General features: G+C 44.5%; 1 protein-coding gene across 1 annotated transcript in view; it reads left to right on the forward strand.

Moving 5' to 3' along the window:
* LOC114871706 (neurogenic locus Notch protein) overlaps positions 1-27,737 on the forward strand; it is a 161,052-nt gene that overhangs the window by 27,256 nt on the left and 106,059 nt on the right. The window lies entirely within an intron of this gene.

A 27,737-nucleotide genomic window follows, 5' to 3' on the forward strand; every position in this document is an offset into this window, starting at 1 on the left:
GGGGCAGAATCTAGAGATCCACGGTTCAAATCCTTGGTTCCCAACATTTTTTTTCTTTTTTTTAATGATAATTTGTCTCCTTTTGAATAACTATTACAGCTATGCTATAATCTACAAGCTGGCAAAGTTTCATTAATAAGTGAGTGTAACACTTGGGTAGTTCTCCGTATTAGAAAAGTTATTACAACAATAGGTCGACCACGGCTACTCCATCGATCATACAATTTCGATGGCACTCGTATTCTATCATCCGAGGCCCCCGCATAAAATGACCATAATCCAATACAATAACAAATTTGGCTAGTGCCACTTGACAATACGGTGAATTAAAGCTGCCGCTAACGGATGATGGATCTTGTACAATGAAGGAGAAACCACCCCTTGGCTGATCACGTTCGCGCACGTACGTGTGCTTATGTGTCCGCTAAAGATACACACGTGTCCCTTGCGGCCATCGCGCACGGAATATGCACTTGCACAGTTACGTGTTTACGTGGATGCGTTTATGCGTGCGTTCAAATGCATCGCGTGTAGACAGGTCACGTGTGTCCAGCACGTGACCCCCATAGATTTTCGGTTGGAATCGAACACCTCTCGACGTAGCAAGGGTTCTTTCGAGCAGAAAAATAATATTGTTTTTCCATTTCAATGTTTTTCTCTAGCAACTTTCATTATTCATCCAATATTCTGTATTTTCCAAAGTTTTTATTACGCCATAATATCACTGTTCTTTAATAGAGATTTCTGATATTTATGGTGTTCGGTGTACAAAAGTCACGAGGTTTTTTTTTTCAGTTTTTTCACGATTATTCGGTTAGGGGAAGGTTTTTAGTTAAAATATCCAGGGAACTCTTTTCGCGCAGCTGTGACCGACCCCGGAAATTTCACCACCACCCTTGCAGTTTCGTATCGCGCAGGCAAGGGTTGGTCGAACGGCGCAACATATGCAGGATGATGAACGACAACGTGCGCGTATCCCCTGCGAGTCATAGGGTGCTTTTGTACAGGCGTGCGCGTTTGTATCCTGCACGGGTTGACGGTTTCTTTCAAAGAATTATTTTAATCCTGAACGGCTACTAGGGTCACTCGTGTATGCAAGTACAAGAAATTCACGTTGTACAAACTCACCCTTGCTACAATTATCGCGCGTCTGCGTGTCACCAAAATGTTTTCACCCTTGTTTAAGAAGGGTGGTCATCGAACTGATTCCATGATCTTCGCAGCTGTAAATCACAGCTCCAAGAATATTTCAAAGTTTATTCAGTTAAAATTAGTATCATAATTATTGCGTTTGAATTGTAATTCAAATAGAATTACACACTTCCGTTGTCTTTGAAACGTCAAAAATCTTCCCGTGGTTCCTTCCATTCGTCGAACGAGCGGCTTCCAACGAATTGATGGCTGCCATTACCAGCAATCATTGCCATCTGTTCTGTCGCGAAATGTTTCACGTTCCGTTTGCTAACTTATCTGTCCGAAATGTTACGTCGAACGATGCAATAAAAATCCGATCAACCGTACACGATATTATTCAGAATTAAGGCGAACGGTTCGCTCGGTACGAAGATAAATCACGAAGTCGAAACGTGAGGGCCTTTGTTCTATAAGTGAACGAACTCAGAGGAGACACGACACTACGATCGATGCAGGATGACGAAGGTTGCTGAGCGCTGTCAAAATACTTCTTCTTTTTTTATCCTCGGCATCCTGCAGTGACCACATCGCAGTGCGTTGTCGTACGATTTCGTTCTTCATTTACCAGTGCGTATGTGCATCAAAATTATAAACAAAATTTCGTACTTCTTCGTAATCCTTCCATCCCCATAAGTAACATTAGCACTATTTAATTAGACTTCCATTTCTATGCAAACATCTACCGTAAAATTTCACTTCTGCCCTCCAAGTCCCCCTCGTCTGTAATTAAAATTTCGACTCGAACAAGTTCACGCTTGGAAGAATTTCGCTATCCTTATCCCCCGTCTATTTGCATGAACGATCACCCAGATATTGAGCACCCCTGAAGGAATAACTCCATGCCCGCGGGGCCTTGGATCGTGCGCGGTCGGCCGTGGTCGGGGATCCTCGCCCAGACGTCGCGAGAGCGACGAAGAGGAACGATTTGGGCCCAGAAGCGGAGCTTCTTTTCTCGCGTGCGCGCGTGTTCGATGAAAGAAGAAGGGAATCGGGGGATGGTTGGATAAAGAAGGAAAGAAGGAGCATAGAGAAGGGCTGGGCGAGATGGAGCAACAGAGAAAGAGGGGACAGTGTCTGAACGCGAGCGCGCGTTCCCACGCCCGCCGCGCATGCGCCGGCTATCCTGGCCCCTCGGGGACCCCTCGGCTCCCTCCGGGAGTAATCGGTTCTCTTGCACTTCCAATCCTCTCTCCTTCCAATGGGACGTCGACATGCTGCCCTCTTCGTTCGCTCTGCCACCACGTAGCTCCTTCTAACTCTCTTTCTCCTTTCGCTCTTCCCTGTCTCTCTTTCTCTCTTTCGCTCTCCCTCCCCTTCAGACATCCGCATAGATTCAAGTGCGGACGTCTGCCGCTCTTTCTCTCCGCCACGTTCTTTCTCCATACACCTCGTCCGCGAACAATATTCGTTTCCACCACTTGTCTCGACAGCGGTCGGCTCCCTCGGCCGCAACGTTCACCTTCTCCTTCCACTTCTTTCGCTTACCAATAAGCTGCTCTAATTATCTTCGACCTGTTTGTCAGCGGATGCCGCCGATGTAAAGTGACATCGGTCTCGATTGAACGCGCCGCGTCCCTTTTTTTGCCCCTCCACTTCGGGGTGGTAGGATGTAGGTGGTATGCCATTTCATAAATAATATATTTCTTATCGCGATCGCCACCAGACGAGGGGGTGGGTTTCGAACGAGAGACGAGACGGTGCCTCGTCGATGCTTCCTAGAAGAAGTGCTCGAAGTAGGAAACAATCGGGAAAATGTTTGCCGAGGAGAACGCAAAGATTGCGGTCCGTGGAAGCAAAGGGGGGCTGAGTGTTTAGGAAGGCAAATTTAAAAGAAACGCGGGACCACAGTGCGGAATAAGAGAGCGGTGCGCGAGATGTTTGCAGAACCTTCGGAACCTTTCGGAACGTGTTATTTGCGAATACCTACGAGACGGTTTCGTTCGTTCTCGTGAGAAGACGAGCTTACGGAGCTTTGCAACTATTTCCAACGGAAGGGTAACGAGAGACAGAAGGAATTCGACTGATTCACCCCCTTGTGTCGAATCATGGCCCAGGGGGGCTGTTTATTTTAGCGCAACAAGCAATTAAACGATCACGGTTAGAATTCACTGGAGGATCAGTTCCACCGGAAGGTACTGCTATTTGCATTCAGCCAAACTTGCCAATAAATCGAATTCCTTTCGAGTGAATTTTTCCACCAGCCAAATGCTCGTTCGTTGCTCGTTGTTAGTCAGTGCATCGTGTGGCACAGTAGCGTTTCGAACATATCCCGTACAAGTTACCGTCCCGGTCACAGAGAAGACGTCTCGGTCTCGTTAGTGGCCCTGCTAGACGCGGACGTCGTCGTCGACGCGCCGGTGTATAATGAAGCTCCTGCAAACGGAACCGTTGCGGTCTCGCACCGACGTGCTGATTGCCAGCGCGAATATTGTCGTACAGTAATGGGTCTGTTCGTAGAAACCCGTGGACAGGAGAATCGAGCGAGGAAAAAATGATTATTTAGCGGCAATTAGAAGCGGACGCCTAACGATTCGACTGGCCACTTGTAATCCTACCTTTTGTTTTTCTATCCTATGATCGAACAGCGTATTTCCGATACGAGTGTTCGTCTTCCTGGACAACGGATCGTACAACTTTGACTCGATGGAGCTGAATAACCAACTCTGTCCGGCTTGGCTAGAACGTGACTCGTTATTTATCTTTGTGGAGAGCCTGTGTACAGACACCGGGGGGTTAACGTTCGGGGAACACCGTGCATACTAATTGCGTTACTTTTTCATGTCTCGCGTTCTATCTTCGATTATCGACGCGACGAACAAAGAAGTGAAACCTTGCAATTGTTACAAATGACTTAGCGTAATAAAAATGACGAAAATTAACGTTGAACCCGAAGACGAGTGTTCGAAGTACCGTTGGTCGGCGTTCAACGATTGCTTCAACTCGAGCTGCTGATTACTCGGTTAACAAGAAAGCATCGTTGCGCGAAGATAAATTTCCTCCCTGTATGCTTGTAGTCACACCCGTTCTCTCTTTCTCTGTGTTTCGCAAGTCTCAGGCGGTAGCAACGTTCTCCTCTGACCACGTTTTATAAATCTGCACGCCCTACATCTGGAAACGTCCGTTACACGTCTTCGTACACGCGGTCAGTATGTATTTACATGCTTTTTACCTTGAGCATACGCGATCTTTACAGCGGGATACGGAACGGTTTTGCGAGTGTGCAGAAATGGCGCGAGAGCGATCGGTTAAGGAAAGAGTACGAAGGCGAGGGCGGGAGCAGCTAAAGGATCGGCTTTTAATTACGATCGGTGTGCGCGTGTTCAGCGGACCTGAACGAGAAAAATAACTTACTGCCTCTCCTTTCTGGCGAGCCACGCGAATTTTATTCCTGTCGTCGTGCGCGCATACACTCGCGCTATTAATGACTCGCGTTAAGATATATCGACGTGCTGGCTGACTCGCGCAGGATCGGTTCCTCATAGAACGAAACCAAAGATTAAGCGATTTAATCGTTCGATTAATTACCGCGCGGTATGAATGAACGATTAAGCGTTGCATTTTAACTCTTGATCGACCGATCACCGAACATCGTCGCGGGCGGCCGATAAAAGATCCATTTTGATTCATACCTACACTTCCGTTACATGAACATCGAGAGAAACAGTTTTATATATTAGAAGAATAATTTTTCCATGATAAGAGCTGTATATCCATCCCTGAGAGTAGATTTGCATTATGTGGCATTGCGGGCATGAAATTCTTAACTGAACGAGCTGCAAGAAAAAATTAATCAAGGAAACTGTAAATTACGCGTAGCTGGTAATGCGGTATACCTTGAAGCAGTGGGAAAGTGAAATGGAGTACAGTCGTTTGGAAAAAACGTGGCGCTGACTCGGTACTTCCTTAGTCACCTTTTGAGTAAGCTGAGAATTATTCGTCGAAGAACCAGTTATGCTATTCTACGCGTTCAAGATTTATTAATCAACTATCACAGTGTATCGCTGTCATTATTTGCATAACAATTTTCCTAACGAAATATCAAAAAGTAGAAACGTCAGGATGGTAGCGATTCAGACCAGTTGCACCTTGTTATTTTTCATCTAACCACACGGTCCATGTCGAACTACATTTTCACCTCTATATTTCATTATCCCCGAGTAATTATATCTTTTCGCCTGGGATACGTTAAACCAGTTTAGAAAGGAAGCCCAGAAGAGATCGGGGAACGACATCGAAGGCGATCGGTTGCTGGCGACGCTCGACGGGTAATAATTACCGGCGGTCGATAAAGAGTGCCGATTTTCTCGGCGAGGATGAGCCACCATCTAGCAAAGCTGCCCTCTCGGATTCTGCTAATTACCACGTGTTTCTCTCTTGATGCTCCAGTTAGGTAGCCCTGCAAAGTCCTTACGATCAGGCCGCAACCACCTGCGATGTAATAGCAGCCTCCTGCCCTCCGTTCCTCTCTTCTCGGTCGGTAATATCTTGACACCACCACCAGACTGGGGGACCAAAGTGCCCTATACGCAGCTGCACGTGTAGATCCGGTAGGGCCAGGGCTTATGTATATACGTATTCATAGGTACATAGTGGCAAATGCTTGAGCGAGGAGACCCCCAAGATCAGGGATCACCGGTTCGTTTCTGTGTATGCCAACCGGGGATGGGCTACGCTCATCTAACTACCCACCTTTATGTATTCATGCGCATAGCTGTGTTCCTCTCGCATGGCACAAGAGCACCGTGTGCCATGCTGGTGTTTAAGAGCGAAGGAACGCTGATTATACGGCTCTAACGCCTCCAGCTACGGCCTGCATGTTAAGCGTCCTTCTCCCGCACCTCCCATGATTAGGGACGATCTACCCTGGCCATTCTTTCTACTTCTTTTCGAACCTACGACCCTGATCGTGTATCCTGTTCCTTTTGTCTAGTCGTTGCCCTGTCTCCCGTTTCCTTTTTCCTTAAGGGTTCACTATTCCACCGTGTATCTCTCTTCTAACCCGTAATATTTCTTTTCTCTTCATCCCCACATTAATGACCTACCTCTTTATTTCATGATACTTTTGTCAGGTGTCGGTAATTATGCCTGAGCATCCACTTGTTATTATCAAATTTTTATTCCAAGATACCTGTTCAATTTTATATCGACGAAGGAGAAAGACAGTTCGAGGGTTAGTTTCGAAGGAGAATCGTAGACGAGGGTCTGCAAAGTCCATTTGTTATTCCGCCCCTGGTCGAGAGCAGCTTTTCTCCAGCTGCATAGCATTGGGTCTCTCATTGAATCGTGTTTTTCTTCCTCTCCGCTGTAGCTCGAACCTATTGCGCAAAAAGCAACGTCTAGCCCTGCTGGTAATGATATTCATTCGCCAGGCCCTTGGTAGATAGAAATTAATGAACGCGTTCCCTCTGCGTTACGTTTTATTGCGCGCATTGTTTTGTTCTCCGCGTACGTTGAATCATTGATAACGAGCAACGAACCCTTACAGCATACCCGACCGGTAATTACACGGGGTTATCATTTCCTCCTGGTCACGGAGACTCCGGTAACGCTGTATACGGAATGGTAGCTTGTAAATTAATTTTCTCTTGTCCGACGAGTCGATTACACGGCGAACGAAACTAGTTCGATATCAGGTGGTGAAATAAAAGGAACGCCACGGTGGCCAAGCAAATCGAATGCAGATAATACGTATCTATGATCAGATATTTTAGCGCGATCACACCCGCGGTTAACAAGCTGAAGATGCAGAGTAAGAGATAATACTTTTCCTACGCGATTGTTTCACAAGCGCCGTCGCGATAAACGGCCCGCCTTAATTAAAAAAGATGCAACTTTTTTATTATCGATAGCTTCCATTCTGTTATTTTTGAAGAATATTCAAGATCGATCAACGCGGTTTCGCGCAAAGTTACAAGGTTGTAGACCGGACTGAAATTCCAGGGAACCCTTCATTCATCTTTCGTGACTAACACGGTCCGTTTACCCTGTTCCTTTTCTTACACCTACAAACGGTTCGTGTCTAGGCTTCGTTTCCTTTGCTTTTTTAGCGAAAGTAAAGGCAAGGTTTTTTCGTTTTATTAAAATCGCATTTCTCCATCTGCACAAGGGATGTTGAGTCTTTTATATGAAATCACACTCGTTTAATTTTTCTTTGATACAAGTAATTTAAATTATTCACTGTCTTTACTGTGTACGTGTTCTCGTGGTGTATGAAATTTTTTTTAACTTCATAATAAATATTTATTTATTTTTAAATAAATATAATATCCATTTTGGAAATTAATAAATTCGTATCTGAAGATGGTTGAACAAGTGTGTTAAAGAACACAGGCATAGAGGAACGTGTCGGTGCATAGAGGCTGAAAGGTATCAGCTAGAGTGCATAGAAATCTATGGTATTATGGTGTGAATCACGGTGAAAGAAGCAGGTTTTCGAGACTATACACGGTGTATTCGCCTCGGGGTCTGTCTCGCATACCTGAAGAAGAACCTGCGGCCCCGCCGTGTTATTAAAGAACCGGAGGGTCTCTTCTTCTTCCTCTTGCTCCTCTTCTTCTCCTACCGTATCGTTCCGTGCTGTTGATGGTCCTCGTTCCTGTGTTGAAGCGTAGAATTCTATACCGCGAATCTTATTTTTTTTTTTTACCTTCTCCATCGTAGATTATTATTTTCCACCTCCTACTTTCGCGTGGACGTTGATGCCTGATGGATTTGCAAAATATTTTCTCTCTTGCTTTTCGAACGGTATTACAATTAAATTCCAGTTAAATAAGTAACATAAAATTCTGTTCAAACCGATGTGTCAATGAAGATATTAAAAAAAAAAATAGTAAAATTATAACAAAATTGCTCAAGATATCGGACAGAGGATGAAATCGATGCTATTCGATTTTTTATCCAAGGAAAGGTTTATCGCAATTTTCCTTTCGCTATGATAATCGTCGACGAGCCGTTGCCCAACAGCGGGGCTGGCAACGATCGACGTCCGATGATCAAGCGATTCGTGGCAAGCATAAGCGCTCGATCCACCGTCTCGAATCGAGACGTTTTCCGTTTCTGCGGTCACGAGCCGATTCCGGGCCATTATCGCGATTAAGCCTGCGGGGCCCGTTGGATCGCCCGTGCCTTCGATCCCCCGCCCCTACCATATCTCCCATATGCTGTGCTGCTGACGATTATGGTAATAATACCTTTGCGCGTATCGCAGCTTGCAACAATGATACAGATAGCAGGCCCGGATTCCGCTGCCCTGTGGAATCTCTAAACACCATTCTCTGTATTGTGCGATCCAAGATAGTGAAAAAGAAAAAGTGTTGCAATCTGACGATCCTTCTGTACTGCCCCGATCGATGGGCTCTGTTTAACATATTTCATGCCACACGAAATATGACATCGGGCATCAGAAACCGAAAGTTTAAATTTCGAAGAGACGGTCGTTAGAAAATTTCTATCCGGATCTCGAAAGTTTGATCAGCTGTTTCCTCAACCTCCCAGAAATGCATCGTTCATTAAAGGTAATTGATTCGATGGGGCACCCCGTGGAAAGGTATTCAGAATTTCAATCACGTATTCACTCTCGCTCGTGAGGCTCGTTGTTCAGGCCTATCGAGGTACATATTTCGTACAGACTGGCAGGCTCGGAGAATTCAAATAACAAAGAAGAGGACTGGAGGTAAGGAGAAAGTCCTGCGGAGTCTTTTACCCCGAGGACTCGTTCGAATTTTTAATTACTATGCAAACCGCGAGCCACATATAAGGCTCGGTATTATAATAGCGCGTGATTGGCGGTTCGGTATATATACTCATCACTATTCATAGGGCGAGCACGTTCGATGGTACAGCTTCGTTAGAGCTATCCACCCTGTTCCGCATAATGACGTAATTAGCGCGAGCCCTTGCTCCGAGGGCTACCTGTGTACCACCGACTCACCCTTCTCACGCTTTCGTAATGGCTCTCGCACGAAGTCACCTGAAAAACTAGCGTCGCGTGCACCATTAATCCTACCGGCTACTAGAGTATCTATCCAGAAGTATCTGCGTTGAAACTCTTTGTTCCTTGTTATCCGGTATAATGTATCAGTTACCGCATACATCGGGGACCAGATTGAATTTCATTAATGAACCATGCCTGCTTAGCTAATTGTCGGTTATTCTGTAAAGAATGCGAGACGAAAGGCGTATCGGTTTAGAGGAAATCTTCTAGAGAAGATAATTTCATTCCTAGACCTCGTCGGATCTGAGTTTCGCAATCGTGATACCTGAACAGACCTTCTATTTTATCCTAATTACACCGCGAATTACATCGGAGAAATGCAGAATCCACGTCTAAATCATGAAAACGATGATTCGTTGACACGGTGACCCAATTCCGATGATAAATCAAAGTTTAATGTACCGTACGAAAACTGACGATACACGGTGCACCAATGTCGGCGGGGTTAATTATGTCCTCTCTCCGTTTCGGGCTCCTTTCGTGCCGGAAAGATCAGCCCGACGATACGGGCCGCGTAATCGCGCGGAGAAACGCGCGCCGCTCGATGTCACTTCTCGCATGGCTGAGCCGCGAAACCGAGGCTTGCAAGTCGGTACCTGGATTTTTCTTACCTGCGTATTCTTATCGATAATCGAGCCACTGGGCGAGTCGGTGAAAGTTTGAGAAACCTGGCCGGACATCGGTTTAGACGGGCCTATCTGGCGTTGTTAAATCGAGAAATATGTAGAGCGAACTGGCGCTCTCCTATATATCCGCGCGATTAATGATCGAGCAGAAACGTGTTACCGTCGAGCAACACAGCACCGTCGAGTTTCCTTTTGCCGCTTCTCTTACTTTTATTGCCGTAACGAATAGAAATTTCAAGCAGTTATCGAAAGATAACAAGTTACTCGATCGTAGACTCAATTTAAAGAAGACGTTTACGCGATAACAACATCCTCCAAGTTGCCAAATTTACTTATACGAAAGTCGCCTATCGCTTCAGTCGCGATTCCGCGTCAAGTTGCCGTCGTTTTACATATTCCCAGGTAAGCTGATCGTCTCCTTTTCTGAAAGTTGCCTTTTTCGTTGGAAAACCGAGCTGCGAGCCTCGGTGCGCGTACTTTCATACCGCCGCTTTTGGCAACGCGCTCCTTGATCACGACACAAAGTGACCGACGTCCGTTAATCTTCCAGAACGTGCGAGTACACGTATTTATTTGCGATCGATCAAACGCCAAGCATGGACGTTTTACGACGTGAAAACGCGATCGACAAACATGGGATCGAGTACAGTCAATTAAACGTTGATCTATTTCTCCTGCGGCGAAAAAGTCGATCAAGGAAGTCGTATATTTTATTCAACTACAATCGGCTCCTTTCCGCGATCAAAACTGAACTCTTAATTTTTCTACACTGCAAAAATTAAAAATCAAAAAAACCTCCGTTCCGAGATACGCGGACCGATTAAACAATCGACGCTCGAGCAGTTTATTAGCCGTTTCTGGTTGAAAATAATTAAACGACACTGGACGAGCTCGTAATGGGCCACCATAAATGGTAACACGTGAGAAACATGGATCGTTAAGTTTGTTCGAAGTGCGCGATGCTTGATGGAAAAATGTTGGCTGGTTTCATTAAAGCGCTATTAAGTTCGCGCCTGTGAATACAGGTGTTATTAGACGTAATTATACTAACTGGGGAAAAATAAAAAGTTGAGAAAGGGAAGCTCGCGGAGAACCGTTGTTAACGAATAGAGGAAATCGGAAGGGGGCTATAAGTGAGCGACAGTTCGCATTCGACGTGTCGAAACGATTTTCTTAATTAACAGCTCGAGAGGATAGAATTCAGTTCCACATTTGCTGATCATCTCTTGTTTGCCATTTCATACTGTTATTCGGACGATGATTGTATTCGTTGCTCTCGTTTAGAATCGAGAATCCTTGCCACGATATATTTGCTTAGTCAGAGATAATAATTAGTTCCGTGTCCAGTTGGCGTTTTGATTTGTCATTCAGAAATAATCTCATGGAAGTTTACAGTCGGATGGAATGTTAACTATCATAATGAAACCGTTGGTTCGACGTTGACGTTAAAAATAAAGGACAGCGTTAGTTTTCAAAGAATTCTATTCTCCGTTTAGCCTTATAGATAAGTGTGAAATACGCGTGGAAGGAAATCGCGCGAAAACATGGCAGCTTTACGCCAGAATCGTACGCGTCCCTCTGTTTACCGAGTCATCTGGCGTGCTCAGTCAACGAGGTCAGAAACACGATGGTGTTGCGATGCTGATGACCTCTAACCATCCTCGTACCTTTCTACCAGCTCCTGGAAAGTCATGTTCCTCCTCGCCCTCTTGCGTTTCTCGCGTATGCCAACCTTTTGCATCGTTCCGCTTTCCTTCCACGTTCCATCTATATTTCACGAATAAAATATCCACTCTATCGCCGTTAAATAACGCGTGAAAATAAATCGGAAATTTTGCATTTTCGCTTCACCTTGAACCGTGGTAAAAATGATCCTGCTATTTATCCGTCACTTTCAGAGTATCCATTTATCAGCAGTTAGGAGAATACAGAAATGCGCTTGGTAGAAAGTAAATAATTACAGTATGATTATTCCCTGTGCAGCTGGTGTATCTATCGTATTGACAGATACCTGATCGGACAAGTATCTATCGACAGATTCGATCGATTTACGCTAAAGTCGATCCTAAGAACGCGAAACGGGCTTCGACGGGAGTGAGTAGGATAGCAGTATCGTCCACTGCTGTTCCATGCATTAATGCATGAAGATAGTGTATCGACACACCCCGTCTTGTAAGGGACGATACATAAGTGTGTAAGGTCTTATCACACTTGCCTCGTCACCTGCCCGGAACAAGTCTCTTTCTTAGCATACCTTTGCAAAGCGTTCCTGTTAATGTCTCTTTTCGAAGTGATAGAATTCGTTTAAAATTAATTTTAAATGTGTAAAGGTACATTTCTATTGTGAAACTCGGGGCGTTAAATATTATCTAATTCCTAGAATTTTGACACAAAGAATATTTACAAATGTTCATCGTACGCGTGGACCATTTCACTGCTTTCCCTTACGTTTTGTCGACATTCGAGTGCAGTGTCCATATTTGACGTGTTTCGGGTATGGTCTGTTGGTTATCATTGATATATTTGAGAACCGGATACGGTTAGAAGGGAGGACGTTCGAGGGAAGTATTCTTTTTCGCTCGTGGGCGCCTCGAAAACGTGAGCAAACATTGTAATGGCGATCCGTCGTGGCTACCGACTGTTAATGTCTCTTGACCACTTCTTCCTCTTCTTTGGTGAGTGATCTCACCGTCGATCAACAATGTTCGTGTGTTTAACCGAGCCACGGGTCAATGTATTAACGATAAAAGTTGATAGCGTTCGTGTAATGAGAATTTCCTGTCACTTTGATGAAGTAATAATTAACCCTCGGATCTAATTTTAAACCCTCTTCAAGAGTTAAAAATTCGGATGATTTTGAAAGAAAAATTGCCAATTCAATCGCAAATATATTAGAGGTAGTAATTATCCAAGGGTGCGTGCAATTAATTATTGCACGCCTCGGTTAATTAGTATCGTCGCTAATTTTCTCCGCGTAGGCGTAAAGGTAGTCGGAATTTCCGCTTATTAACGGCGGTATCCGGCCATGTAGATGTGAAACTTGAACTTGTAACACTTGTTCACACTTCCATGCATTCCAGAGCTTAACAATGTAGAGATTCTTAATCGAGAATTTTCTTCGCCAGCTATCAATGTAAACAATCAGTTTCTAAATAAGTAAAAGTCCAGGAAATGGTCGAAAAACACGTTCTGATTGGTGATTTAACATTCGAACCCGTTGCCAAGTGATTTCTATCACGGTGGCAGCAATGGCACGAGCAATTGATCGGCCAGAGTTAGCGAACGAATCCGTAACGAGCCTATTGTCTTTGTCGCCGATTGCTCTGGACGCGACGCCTTCCTGACGGTGTCGCCGTCTGCAAAAAGCACGCTTCCAACACCGACTGGCCACTACATAATTAATTAAATCGACGTACAGTGGCGACTGAACGGTAGTTACCTTCTTAACTGACTATTAATTAGAGTTACATAGCTGTCTGTGCTGCAGAATACTACGTATATATTTGGAATTTTTCAATCTTCTTGAAACTAGTTACCATTTTTGAAGACAAACGAAATAGGAATAAATCGAAATATTTGACCAGGGTTAACATTGACTACTTCAAGTTTTTTAATTACTTCAAGTGTAACGATAGAACAAATTGTTTCAACTTGACTTCACACCGACACGTCTCCCACCATCGACTTTCCCACGCGTGCCTCGACTCCCTTAACAGTGTTTTTCTCTTGTCTTGCTCGTTGTCAGCGACTTGCCGTCTGGGCCGGTTCGAGACTCTTCGCGATTTCCAGAGAAACACTATTGCGAACGCTTCTTCGAGTTCGTCGCCGGTGATCGATCGTCTTTTTCCTCGATCCTTTATCGTTCCAAGTTATTGCCATCGGGAATCAAGTAGATCGTGGTCGTAACGGAACCTCTTGAAACGGCAGTACCTTTCAACAACCGTTCATTTTTACTCCATATTTGCATATTTACTTGTTGCTTCGAACGATAACTTGCGATATTTTCTAAAACTTTGCCCAATACCATGTAGCGAATTATTTCTCAATAGGCTATTCGACTAATATTAACTTTTTCTACCAATATCGCACTGCGATAGTGATCAATTGATCGAGAAGATAAAGTATCGACAGAGGTGTGTACTTAATTTCCAATTTCTTTCCGTTCTACTGGTAAAAACGTTCGCATTAGCATTGCGCGAAGCTCGCATTTAGTCGCAATCATGGGCCGTCATTAGTTTCCGGTTGACAAGCGGTTTATTAACGTCACCCGGTAAACGTAGTAGCATTAGCCAGAGTAAGTTCACCTTTTCCATCGAGGCGAGCAGAATAAAAAAGCGTACGAACGTCGCCTCGTCCGGTAAATTCGACTCGAGAAAGCGATCGATCATCGATCATCTGGCTCAACGGAGAGGTAGACCTTGTCCAGAAACGATCATTAACGATCCTGCGATCGTATCCCCCCTGGTATCTTGTTAATTACGAAATTATCGTCACGACACTCAAGGTGGACCCGTCGTAACAACATAATTCGATGAAAGTTGACTTCTGCCCGCTACCGACCTTCCACTTTCCATTAGAATTATGAAAATCACGGTATTCGCGCCTGATAATTGGGTAATCTTCTTTCTTCGATAAAGCTTAACCCTTTTTCCTCGGGGTTAACATTCTCATAAGATTTTTTTTTATAAAAATGATGGGAAAATTGAAATATCATATTATTTTAAATCGTCCATTTAATATGCAACTACTCGATACAAGGTGAAACTCTGTTCTTCCGCGAATGCAGTCGCCCATTGTATGGTCAGGAGATCGCGGACAAAGAGAATAGACGGTGAAACAAAAGGAAAACCTAAGACGACAGGAAACGATAAACTGGAACATCCTACCGATAGCGTGCTCCGGGAACCAGTAGCGTGCAACTGCTCGTTCGGTACGTCGATGAAGGAGAAGTTTGAGCAAAAAAGTGGAATCCTCTCGAGAGACGAAGCTAGTAAGTAGCCTTATGTAGGCTGAGTCAGGAAGGTACCTGGAAAACAGCAGGCCGCAAGAACCGTATAGCAGCGTGCCGCTTGCAGTCGGTGCACTGCTGCTGCACTTTGTTGCATCGAGCAGAGAACGTTGGACCTGTTCCGTGGAACAGCCTCGAGAATATATCAGGCGAAAAAGTGGATGAAGTAACGAGGTGAAATTACGTCTTGTTATGTCCTCGAGATTCCGTAAGGATCCTGCAGATCGATCGAGCTTCTTCGAGAATCGTAAAAACAATTCGATTCGTAACCTTCGCGGTGCAAGCTCGATCGATATCCTTGGAAAAATCCACTTCGACGTTGTCTCGATACTTCGTTCGATTGGAAATTGAAAAATTTTAATTGAGAAACGAATTCCCGAACACAGTGCTTAAAATATTAACTGTGCACCAAATAATATGGCATCGATACATATTGATCTTCTGAATTCAATTAGAAATCAAATGATATTCATAGTACCTATCGAACAAATGAATTCCACTCTCGTAGATCATTGTCTGACAATCACCCACCTTTACAGTACCTTGAACTGCAAATAGGAAAAGAAACGATGTTTCAATAAGAAGGGTTGAAAGTGGAGAACCGAGCACACTGTAGCGATGCCCATACACAGGACGTTTTCTATCAAGATTAGCATCTTTTTCGAGCGCCACACGAGGTACTGTATTTACGGCTCGGTATTATCGAAAACCCTTCGGTATCGATCTTGAATGTACACATTCGATCAGCATCAACGAGAGCCGAGGGCGAGGGGACGGATATGCTTTCTAGACACACAGTCAAAGGCCACGGAGAAGAGTTACACCCGCGTGTACGTGATTGAACGTGGGTTCGCGATTTACATCGCAATCGGAGCCGTAATCATCGTGAAGCGGCCACGATGTACACGACGAACGAGGATAGTGTAAAGAGGGTGCGCGAGAGGAAAGGATAGCCTTTATATGTAGCCACGTACAAGATCGTTAGTAAGGGTGGAACAACGACTACGTGGACGACGGGCTTGGAGGAAGAAGACGAGTATCTACCGACGATTTAGCGCGCCTTTGCATCTCCGACTCTCTTTCCCCTCGGATACTTTTCTTTCGCTTCCGTTCGCCTCGCCATCCTAATACCTACACGTTCGTGAACTTCAAACGAGCTTCCTTCTCCCGCCTTAGAAACTTGCAACGTTTTCTTTGAAACTTGAAACTTTCCTTTTCATTTCTTTATTTTTCTAATAGCTTGCCACTGTAATTGGCACTTGTATAATAGTGAAGAAAATCTAATTATACGGATCGAGCATCGCTAATGACGTTTTATGCGTCGATGCGTTCGCGATTATTCTTTGCGCCATTGGGCGGGCACCGAGCGGATCGTGCAAATTTCTCGCACGTAGCTTCATGGATTTAGCCTGTCGTAGGGCCGTAGGTGTTGGTCCGTAGCCATTATTTTTGCGCTTGTTAGAGCATGAAAGTGCGCTGCGAACATACGTTTCTGTCAACGGTATCGGCATCATGCATCACCGCTTCGAAACGCGTGACTCGATAAATCCCGGCCGCCTTACGAAGCCGCCGCGCTGTTTTCTCCACGCTCCAAGGCTTTTCCTGACGCTGCGACCGGTGTGCTTTCGTTGCAACGAAATGTAGTGCATGTTGGTCAACAAGTATCTCTCGAGATACTTGCTTGAGTCTATTGTAGACAATCTTAGAAAGACTTACAACTAGATAGATCTTGAAGGCACAAGTGAGAATAATGAATTTTTTCGAAATTTTATTATTCTATTATTCTGGCGTTTGCAGATCCCATTTGCTAAGCTTGTTTAAAGGTGTACAGATGTTGACCCGTGACGAAGTTGCTTGTATTTCGCTTGCGCGTGTACGAATCGGCCGCAGAAGAACCGTTCGAGGCATTAAGCAGAGTTCTACCGCATGCCTGCTTGAATTCCACGGACGTAGAATCCGCTTCTGCCATTACGAGGGGGAACGCGGCTTTCGCCGCGGCATCTGCGATCCAATCGCGCATTTTTCTCGCTCTAATGACGTTAACTAAATTGCGGACAACGGACGATCGTGGACAGACTACGCTCGACTGACGGTTCTTGCGAACTCCAGAAATTCTGCGGCCAGACTTTCCTCGGTAGCTCGAGTATTTGTTATTTCACTCGATTTTTGCCTGATCCGCGATTAGCCGTTCCAAGATTACAACACTGCTTCATTTCTTTTCCCTTTTAATCGCTGCAGAACTTTGTTGATATCTTTACTCGCTTTGAAAATCGAGTGTAATGGTGAATGTAAAAATTGTAAGTAATCAGAGGATGGAATTAGTATCGGGTCGAAGTGCCTCTCGAATTCAAATAACCCCCCAAGACACGACGAAGTATCTGGTAATCCAAGGGGCGTCGAACAGAACTATGAATTCCTAGAATTTAATTCGAGTTATCGCGAATTTCATTCGCTCTCCTGTATCCTCGGTGCAGATCACTGTGATCATCGAAGATGGCGCGAGTAAATGTCGAACCCGCGGTAAAGGACCATGTTTCGAACCACTTTACCTAGCCTCGGTTGTTCATTTCTCTCCATTCAGCAACGTCGAATTTAATCCGACACCGGTAATCCGATTGCGCACACGCGAATGGAATGCATCAAAGTGTCAATAGCTCACGGTCGAAACGATTATCGCGTCGACCGGCGCGAGTGCAACACGACGGGCAAATTTGTAAATTCCATGGAAATCGTGCCAGCCGATGAGCACGTAAGTCTTGTTCGACTGGAGAACATAATCGATACATTGTATGGTATTGTGGACAGATGATTGCAGGTTGTCTTGTAACTGTACAGGGAATTTACTCAAATTCAGATGCAGCTGAGTGTTCATTTTAGTTTTGAATTTTTATCATTTTTATTTTCTATATTTTGCAGTCTCTCTTTAGGTTTTGTAATATTATATTGTTAATTTGAAATAAGGGGTAGATTGAAGCTGTAAATATAACTTGCTTGGCCAATCTTAACAAGTACAATCCTCGATGATTACCCACCCCAGTAAGAGTACCTAAAGTACCATCATGGGATATACATATCTTTTAGCGAGAAACGGGTCCTGCTAACTGAAACCGCAAAGACAAAGCACGATCCGGTCTCGACGAAACGGGAGGATGAGCCGAAAGAATATTAGCGGACAGCTCTGATCGTTGCCGCGTTCTTCGTCTTTTTTTTCTCCCAGCTTTCTTTCCTCTTGCCGTCCTCTGCATCAGCTTCGTCATCTTCTACCTTCAGCAAGGGAAGAAAGAGTCTTGCTAATAGAATCTGCGGTCCTTTATTTACTTCCTCTCCCCCGCAGCTCGTTCCACACCAATTTTCGACCCCCTTTTATCCTTCCCGTCTTTTCTTATCAAAAGATCCTCTCATCTTTCCAGATTCGCCACGACTAACCGTGACCAGCTGTCTCCTTCTTCCCAGAAAATGACAAATTTCTCTCTCGTTCTTCCCTATTATTATATCAGACGGCTTTTTTTTTTAACAAACGTTCTCTAAACAGTCCATTACTCCGGCACGGGACACCGTGAACTGGAAACTAGAATCGACTCTCCTCGTTTCGGACGATCTCTGGCCGTCTGGTTAACGATCCGATAATCGAGCATCAGACGTTTCTTGCGAACGAAAAAGAAACGGGCGTTTATTTCCACGGGGCGATCGGTAGAAAAGGAAAATAACGAGCAGGATGAAGCTCGACGGAGCAAGGAGTTAAGCTCGTTGACATCGCACTCGTGAGGTCAGCCAACCAGAGTTCGATTCCCACCGATCTTACTTTCGTACTTAGCCACTCACTTACTGCTCGTTTCTCTCGACTATCGAGAGTACGCGTCGACTTGCATCGTTGGGTCATGTACCTCGGGGGTCGACTAGTTGTTTATTTGCATACCATATTGCGGCCACCGTGTAAACAGCGAAATATCGTCTTGGAGAAATTTTCATTTTAATTTAGATGCTACTAAATTTATAAGAAATTCATTTTTCTGTCCAAAGAATCGTAAATAACTAATAGCGTTCTAATGGTAGATGTTGCCTTACATTCTATACGCGACTTTCTATGGAATATTTACAGGAATGTCGTTTGTCATTCGCGTTATGTCCGACTGAGTCATCGACGTGATTGCGATTGAAATACCGACGTCGAGGAATTTTCGATGGATGTCTGATCGATCGTATAAATATGAAAATTCGCGTGCCGACATAATGGATGCATAAAAATGCAACGTGCAGAGATACCGATGCCGGTTCTTACGGAAAGCCGACGATTAATATTCATACGCGTCTATTTCTATTGATGCTTATCGCGAACACCGATCGAATATGCATAATCACATTGACCAACAGTTACACGTTCAGACTTCCTCAAGGAAAATCAGATTTCCAATATTACACACTGTATTTTCCGAATGGTAATCGAACGAACATTACCGTAATTGAAAAATATGCAGATCTCGGTTGGAGTTGGGTTCGAGCAACCGTGTCTGTCGTTCATAGAAATGGTATCTGGGAACGTTGATGGAAAAGGAGTCCCACCTTGATCCACATCGGTGGGACACGAAGCTACGGAGCCGAGGGAGTTTTACATCGGTGTAAACGCGAATAAGCGGCCTCACCGCGTAATCTCCTCGCTGCGGTTTCCCGTTGCGCGGTATTTTCCGTTAAAGCGTGACCGAAGCTTACTCCCGCTAACGGATGTTCGTGTTCAATTTTCAAATAAGAGCCGATCTTTCAGCGGAAAATTAAGTGCCCTGATGGCTCATGCTTTTTGCCTCATCATTTTCTTGAGCCCGGCCGGAAAAAACACCCCCAGGGCGAGAGGAAATTATTATTCATTTCAATTTAGTCTACGGTAATGGAAGATGCTAGCATATAATCATTTTAATTTCAACAACTCGGACCATTGTGTTAATTCTTCTTCGGTATTATTCTTTTCTAACCGAGAAATTTTAATTATTGACAGATCAATCATTCGCCTCGGACGTGTGTTTAAGACTCTTTTTTTTTGCTAATTCCTATCAGCTTACAATCTAGCGTATTACGGTTTTTGCTCGAGGAATGATTGCTGGAAGAATGAAAAATACTCGGAGCAATCACCAGGTGGGTTGCGTAAATAGGATAAAAGTATCGCACCTAATGAACTCGTGATATAATGTAGTCGAATAATAATCGAGGGAATAAAGAAGAGGAGCCGCGGTGTTCGTAATAACACAGTAAGACCGTGTAATTATTTCATTATACCGTTTTCTTTGTCTAGAACCACTTTTCTTGCCTCTGCACGCAGAACCGGACACCGTATGATTTTCTACAGTCACAGCCGTGCAACCCTGACGGCATTAGCGATTGATGATTAGCGTACGGTCATTCATGCATTACGCTAAGTCACCACCTAAGTCGAGAATATTGCTCTGTCAGCTCTCGCGTGCATTCATAACTGAACGAAGAGTGGTTTCTTCAAGATTTCACACAGTTATTTTGAAAATAGATCATTTTTACAACTTTTCTATTTAATTTAAAAATTCCGCAATAATGGATTCTTCATTTTTATCCAAATCCATCGTTTTTATTCTACGAATCTACCTGTTTTAATCATGATGAAACAAAAATGCCGAGCATCTTCATAAATTAGTTTCTTTCGAGAATAGAAAAAAATCAGCCCCTCGTGTTTTCATCGTCGGTAGAAAAGTGCTGTTGGAAGAAACTGGAAACGATATACGGATCGCGTATGAACGGTGTCGGGGAAAAAACGAATAAGGGTGAAGGAAAACACTTGGACGACCTGTTTGTCGGGAAGCTGGCGATGGTAAAGCGGGATAAACGGAAATGTCATTGCCACGCTCCGGCGTGAAGCGGTCGAGAGGGTGGTTTTTTACGAAAGAGATACCGCGATGGAAAAGGGAGAAAGAGAAAGAAAAATGAAAGAAAAAGGCATCGGCCACATGGCGCTATGCAAACGCCATCGTCGTAAACTGTCAGCGATACAGCTTGTGTCCTGTTAGCGACAGACATTCCTCCTGCTTCTCTTCTTCTTCCCGTTTTTCTGCTTCTTCTTGTCTCCTTTTCTCTTCGCTTTTTTTTTCCTACCATCTTACTCTGCCTGCAACTTTTTAACCAGCTAAACCCTTTGGTGCGAGACGGAGGAAGACATGTGCTCGGCAAACCGGCGACCGTCTTCTATTCGTCGCGACGCTGACTCGGTAATATTTTCGTGTTCACGCGGAACTTGGCGGCAAACGAGTGGCAACCACTTGGCCCTTCCTCGTTTTGCTGTCGCAATAATTCTCTGTCACGTTTTTCGCCTCTTCCAGACGATTATTGCAGCTACAGCTCGTTCTGAAATGCACGATTACAACGGCGCCGCGATCGCGTTTCCGCTTCTGACTTTGCTGATGATTGAAGACATGCAAATTACTTTGATTAAAATTATGTTTGATAATTTCAAAATTGCTTATTTTTCCATTGTAATTAATTACATTCGTCGAAATCAGAATTTAAGCATAAACAATCTACATATTTAAAAACTAGAGTCTTCTTCTCGGTTTACTGTAGAAAAAGGTCATATTCTTCCAAGTTTGTAAACGGCCACACGTGGCCGACAGACGCGACCATTCACTACCATTCAAGCTAGCTTCCCGTCTAATTGGCCTCTAGAAACCTCTTCACTATATTTTTGTCGATCGACCCAGATCCCTTACGATTTTTCGATCATTATCCCCCTTCGAACGAACCGAGTTTTCGCCTCTGTCTCTCTTGAACGCCTTCGACCCTCTGATTCCCCGGATTCTGACCCGCATCGTTCGAAATTAATGGAACTACTTAGCCATCGAGTCGTTGCCTAATTCACAGTTGAATCGGTCGATTGAGAAATAAGAGACCCTTAGAATGAAGAGAAAAAAAAATCGAATCCATATTTAATAACACGCTACACCGTCGGTGTGTCTTTAGATCCCTAATAAAACTATGTTACCGAAACGTTGAAACCCTATTCCCAAATGGTTAGAAATTATATTTGAAAGCTTTACAACTGTCATTATGCAACGAGAAGCATTAAACAAACTAGCGGTAGTGGCGTCATTATGCAATCTGGAGAACATCGGACGGTGAAGCTTGGTCGTGAAGCGTTGATAGAAGGCGCGGAGGGTATTACGATTTTCACACGAAATTTTTCTCTCACGTTTATGCTGTTAGCTCGAATGGAGATGGTTTCGAAGTGTACATCCATTAGCGGACCGTTCACAGAATGTTCGACTTAACGACGTATCATGAGCCTATTAGCTTATCAATGAACAACCCCTTGAGTATGGGGGAGTTTGAAAATAAACCGTGGACCCCCGTGAGAAACTCGCCCACCTTTCCCTGCACGGTTTTTCCCTCGGTGTTACATACCTTCTCACACTTGGTCGGGTTAAAAGCAGACGTACTCTTGCGATACATGTGGCACCGATCCTCGTCGGTCTCGTTGACGGCAAGGACGAACGACAAAAACGTGTTGCTTTATGCTCGAAAAACTCAGCTTCAAACGGCGTTTATTGTTAAAACAAACAACGAGTCTTGAACTCGTTGAAGGTTTCTGGCAATTTATCAAGTCTCGCATAGCTCATATTTATTTTCTTCTACTATGTTACAACGTTACAACAGGTTGCAGCTCGACTGGCGATGATGTAAGCCGTCGGTTTTTCATTTTCACGAGCGTGCAGCTGCGAGGGGACGTAAAGGGTTGCTGGAACCGCGATCGTCGCCGACATCACCGCGACTCGCGCGTTAAAAAAAGATGGCCCCGTCGGCTGTTTTTTCTTTGAAAGCACGATAGGTGCTGGTGGCGATCGCGGTGAACGCCGACGAGCTCGCGTTTACGATCGGCGACCGCAGTGGACCGGCCGAGTGTTGCGTTTCAAAAACCGCAGAGCACATTGACACGTCGTTCCACGCTCATGGGAACACGCATCGGTTCTTCCTTTTCCTCTGTTTCCACTTTCATTCGATCCATGATGTCTTCGAAAAATACCGCGGTAATCCTTGCTCGTCAACTCCTCGGAAGATGTTCATCGAAAGGGACATTCCGTTGCTTTTTGTCTCGAGATTAATTAAGCATTATAGATTTGTTAGAATTATTAGCCAAAGGGTTGGTTGTAATTCTAGGGATCACGAAGTTGGTGTTATTTTTACTTAGAGCTTTTGAATCGTATGAAATTCTAAGGATCGTATTCGGATAGTGGTTAATTATTTGATTTTAATTAGAAGGTAACGAAGGTTCGTTGGCCTTTTAGGTAACACGATATTCAGGCAAACAAGGGTTGTCCACCGCGTGTTTATGGACCACAGTCTCCCTCGTTGAACAGATCAACCCCTAAGCCCGCAGTCATTTTATCCACGTGGGAAGCTTTACTCGGCTCTTACCACCTCCTCATTCATGAAAGCCTCTTCGCTGCCTTATCCGCCGCTCTATTCCTCAATGGATTCTTTCGGTTGTCCTCGTTTTGAATACCGAATGGACATCGATCCTGTCAACGAAATCGGACGCCTGTTCTTTTGTTCTTCTTGCTTGTGTAATGAATCGATCACGAAGCGACACGTGCTTGGAACGTTAAAGTGTTTGCTCGTCGAACATCAATATCGTACACGGTGACACGTTTGTTTCTTTTGACTTTTCAAAAGAGTATTTAGATACTTAGGAAAATTTTAAAAAGGTACAAAATCACAGCTTAGTTTTCGTTTGCTTATTTAAAGAAGAAGCTCAAACCTAAAGAGGTATTCTTCGAAAAAAAAAAGAAAAAAGGAAGAAGGTATCTATGAATCGGGAACAAGTTCAATTAACACGCAGCGTCGATTGCTCAATCAAGAAGTATGCCCGGATCGCCAGGGTCCGATCGTCCCTTACACGTTGGTCAACGAGCGGTCACGATCGAATCGCGACATCTTTCGACTCCCTCGGATTCTTATCTCGACCCTTAATTGATCGCGTCCGTTGACCCTTAATTATTCGACGATCCGGCTCGGATGACCCTCTCTCCTCCCTCCTACCGTTCCCCTCTGTCGAGTGTTCCTCTACCTCCTCCTACACCTTACCCGGTTTTCTGTCGGTGACGATCGCGCTCTTAATGGATGCTAATTCGACGACCGTATTACGGTGCCGTTTCTTAATTAGCGCTCCTCACGAGTCTCAGCTGCGATCAGTGTCCCGGGCTAATTACACGCTTCTAGATCTTGGAGAACGGTGCTTGCGCTCCCGTCGCGCACTAGCTAGCCTATTCGACCGATTACGAAACGGTCCGTCGATGACGGACCAGCGAGAGAAGCGTACGTTTTCAAGGGAGGGAAAAAAGTGCTATGGAGAATGAGAGAGAAAGAACGAGTCCATTAACATTCGGCGCGGCAAATTACAAGCCGAGACACTAATGGACCCAGCACGGGCGGTCCTCGGTCCATTGATGGTGGGTGGTGATGGCGAGATGCTGATGGTGCTGCCTGTGATGGTGGTGGCAGTCGTGATGCTGATGTCGGTGCTTGGACCACTGTCTCTTCTCTATCATTTTGCGGGACCAACATGGAGATGAGTTTTCGCGATACCACGACCGGACAGATTTCGTTCCTTCCCTCTGGTACATCGATCCTTATTTTTAACTTTATTTGCGATCGTTCTTTCGCGTTAAAAATATGATGAATAGCTCAACCCTTTGAGATTTTATTTTACTTTTCATCTTTTCGATACATAGTTTTAATATCCTTGTAACTTGTTGCCATATTTGGAACTTCAACTGGTAGCCTTTCACTGTCGCGTAATAAAAGGGTTAAGATCTGGACAGAGTATCGGTACGGTGATTGTAGCCTGTCGATTCGGAGCGAAGATTTTCAGATCAGCCTGTCGATTTCGATACGCCGTTCGAACGTTAATTTATGAGCCGGCGTAATTTATTCATTTGCATATTAAATAAGTGACCGGTCCGCGAGCCAGGATTTTGCAATTTCAGTTACGCATCCAGTTAACCGAGAACCTGTCCACCGATTTAATCTCGTAAACAACTGGCGGATTGCTTCATGAACGAGAATCGAAAGCTGAAAATCAAGCGAACCGAGTGAACGCATTTTCACACGTCGTTGAGAGGGCAACTAATTGCGACACCTTGATTATCCCGCGATTTGCTCTTGATACGTGCGTGCGAATTTTCAGCTCGACAACTGGTTCGAGTTTTTATGGAAAAACCAGCTGTTTGATCGTTCTCGCGTAACGACGAATTAGGGAGGTGATAAAATTACTATTTCAGACTCGGAAATTTTCATGCAATTCGATCGGCTGAGAATCTTCGATCGCTCCCGTAAGACTTCCAAATTGCATATCAATTGGAAGGATTACTCGGACGTGTTCCATGATGGGTCGCATAAATTCAATGGCGTTATCGACGACACCGCGTGTGACGGATGGACCAGTGTCGAAAAATGATGGTGGTTTCGCCGAAATGGTTCGCGAAGGAGAAACGCAATTGGCGTGGTGGTTGGAAAAACTGTTGTGGTACAATAAAAGGAGGGGGAGGTGAAAAGAAGCATCGATATCCAGAGCGGACGAGTGGTTAATGGGAGCGACCAAGCGTGTTGCTTGGGCTTAAGAGGCAGCAATAACAGCTGCCTTTACCTCTTTCTCCCTGTTCGTTTCCTCGTCGTTCCATCGCGTTCCTTCCTTCTCGTCCACCTCCTCCTGCTTTCTTGCGCTTCTCAAACTTTTTTCCTGCAAGCTTCAAGTAATTCGAGCTCGTGCCAAAAGAAGTCGGGGAATTCGCTGCGGCCGAACGCGTTCGAATTTGATGGTTCCGGTCCCAAATCCAGACGATCAAGGGACAGAGACGTCGTTACCATTGTTTGTTCTCCCTCGTTTCTTGTATGAATCTTCATCGTGCTCGTTTTGTCGCGCCTTAGCATTCTGTTTCGTTGCGGCTGTTCGGCGAACGCGGAACTCTGCCGGTAGAAGGGATGAAAATTAATTCTTATAATTATCCAGTGTGAATTTCATAGAATACGATCGGGAAATAGATAGCGGGTATTTTATTATAGCCAGGAGAAAATTGCGAAACCGAGATCGACGTTTCGGACGATCGACGATCACAATTTCAGAAATCGTCGCGAAATTGTCGAGAAACAATCGGCAAGAGGATCCTTCTCTCCGCAAGATCCTCAATTTGCGATGCCGGTGCTCGTTTTGCTCGCGCTTCGTTTTCCGTTCGTCTGTGACTGGCGATGTTATTACCGGCTAAGTGGACGATTCGTAATGACACCGGAGGCTGCCATTTTAGCGCTAAGTGCCGCGCATTATCGGCCAGGGATGACGGTAGTCCATTTTGTATTTTTCATTTTCTCCCATCTCTCCCCCTTGTTTCGCGTTTCTCCGTCTCTAGCAAACCGGACGACTTTTATCGAACTGGTAATCTTTATTCACGAAATATTGCGATTCCCATTAGGAGTTCTAAGATATTGCAAAACGAGAAATTCGGAGATAAATAAAGATGATATTCATTAATATCGAAGCTTATAAGTTGTCTTTGGAGTTTCCCGAAGATTCTGACCGGTATTTCTTGCCCAATTAAACATCGAACGATCGGCAAAGGCTGGTCCTTTAACGCTTCGCGCAATTTCAGATGCTCGTTTAGATAGCGTGCCGCAAAAATCTCGCGGCCATTCGTCATGTCCCGTAAGAAGAAAGAGACGGCAGAAAGGCGGGAAGGGTGAGCGACGTCGATTTACGAGGCAATTTCGGCAGGGGATCCGTTAATTTCCGGGCGATACGTCGCGATAAATTCGCGAAAATTGCGGATATTGATCTTTTCACCCTTTCAAAGTTGCCACTGGACGAACGCGTCTTATTAATTGGCTGCGAACGGTCGTCACTTCTGCTGCACCTTCTATGGTGTAACGAAAGCTTTGGGGAATTTATATTGTATTAACTACAAAAAAAGAAAATTATCACTCCTGACTGTTATTTCCATTTATTTCATTTTTCTTCAAGAAACAAAGACATTGCGTTTTAGCTTCGTCCACGAATTATTTTATTTATTCATCGCGTATCCGACACGTGTCCGAAGGGAACGAAATATCTGTGAACAGTGTTTTCCGTCCAACTTATCGTGTGAACGAGAAGCGACGAACTAGGAAGAGAAATTGACATGGAACCGTCGCACAGTTTGCACTCCCACGTAACGAGATGATTCATCGACGTCGTCTTAATTGTCTTGTTTCGCGAAACGAAAGTGGCAAAAATTCAGTCGCTAATTATGAAACTGTTCGATGATACTCGTTTCGCCGCGTGGATGCACCTGTCGACGTTTACCCGAAACTATTTGTCCATCGGATTTCCCAGGTTCATATTTTACTGACCATTTAGAACCTGCCTATGGGATATCATAACGCATTAGATACTAAAAATAAATCGGTTGAACAACCCACGAAGGTTTCTTTGCCTTATGAATTAGCGCCTCCTAACATCTTCCGAGTTGCTTCGTTTCGTCAAAAGGATCATGCTCGAATATAAGACGCGATAATTAATTGTGAGCTACCGTTTAGCGCTAATTTAGTTTTCATTTTATTCGTTTCGATTAGAAATAAATGTTGATCGTGATTCTTAACTGGATATCTTAGCTAGATTTTATTTATCTAATATCAAGTTTCCTGAGATATTTTCAACATTTTCCGTTTCCCGATTAGATAGTATTCTAGACGGCAACGTTCCATGGAATAAGGCTCGGTGAAACCCTAAACCCCAGGTTTAGAACATTAAAACGTTAACTAACTTTGTAACCGAACGCTGTCGCAATTAACTAGCGACATTAGGGGAGCTGCTTCGTGAAACGAAACACATTCCCTCCGTTGTATGCCGTTCGGGACCATTTTGCGTTGAGGAATGTCACGA

This window comes from Osmia bicornis, chromosome 12 (genome assembly GCF_907164935.1).
Source record: "Osmia bicornis bicornis chromosome 12, iOsmBic2.1, whole genome shotgun sequence".
Classification (NCBI taxonomy): Eukaryota; Metazoa; Arthropoda; class Insecta; order Hymenoptera; family Megachilidae; genus Osmia; species Osmia bicornis.